The sequence below is a fragment of the Solanum tuberosum genome, unplaced genomic scaffold (genome assembly GCF_000226075.1).
Source record: "Solanum tuberosum cultivar DM 1-3 516 R44 unplaced genomic scaffold, SolTub_3.0 scf00442, whole genome shotgun sequence".
Classification (NCBI taxonomy): Eukaryota; Viridiplantae; Streptophyta; class Magnoliopsida; order Solanales; family Solanaceae; genus Solanum; species Solanum tuberosum.
This window is the reverse complement of record NW_006239362.1, coordinates 376,382-377,283: the sequence shown is the minus strand read 5'-3', so window position 1 is coordinate 377,283 and position 902 is coordinate 376,382.

Sequence of the window (902 nt, the reverse complement as noted above, 5' to 3'; positions counted from 1 at the left end):
GCTACTATGAAAATATAGGATAAAAGATGAAATATGATTACTAAATAATAAATAAGACGAAATGAGAAGAAACTATTAAGGTAACGACGGGATCACACCAAATCGGTTGTTACATAAATGAGTGTTTTCATCGTTACCTAACTTTGAATTTAAACGATATGATACAATAAAATTTAAGTAAATCAAAACAAATATTGTATTTAAACTAACAATACAACAGGTAACAACCATCCAAACAAGGTGCAAATGGTACATAAAACATTGTGTTGGAGGGTTAAAATGAAACTAATTAACATATATTGATCTTATATTACTTAAAGATGATAAATTGATACAATTAATGTAAATGTCAAGTAAATTTGGACGACTTGGAGAAAACAAAGAACGTATTGTTTTAATGGTATGTTACTTTTTTATTTTTACCCTTTTAATGTTTGTCTAATACGTTGAACACTTGAGTAAAGCTTTTTGTGTTTAAGTGGTACATGAAAAATTGATTTGGAGGTCAAAATAGAACTAATTAATATATATTGTTCTAATATTAGTTAAAGATGATAAATTGATACGGTTAATGTAAATATCAAGTAAATTCGGATGATTTGAAGGAAATAAAACATATGACGTTATTTAATTGTATGTTTTTTACCCTTTTATTATTTGTCTAGCACGCGCTAAACACTTGAGTAAAGTTTTTTTAAAATTTTGAATGGTACATAAAAAACTAAGTTGAAAGGTAAAAATAAAATAATATTGAGTTAAATGAGAAAATAAAATTTTAAGACAAGTTAAGGAGTGGCATAAAATAATAGACTAGTATCTTCCTTTTCAAGCATTCTATTCCCTCTCTTCGCCATGTAGCATGTATGTTATTTCTACGAAGCAACCTACCCCCCCCCCCCGCC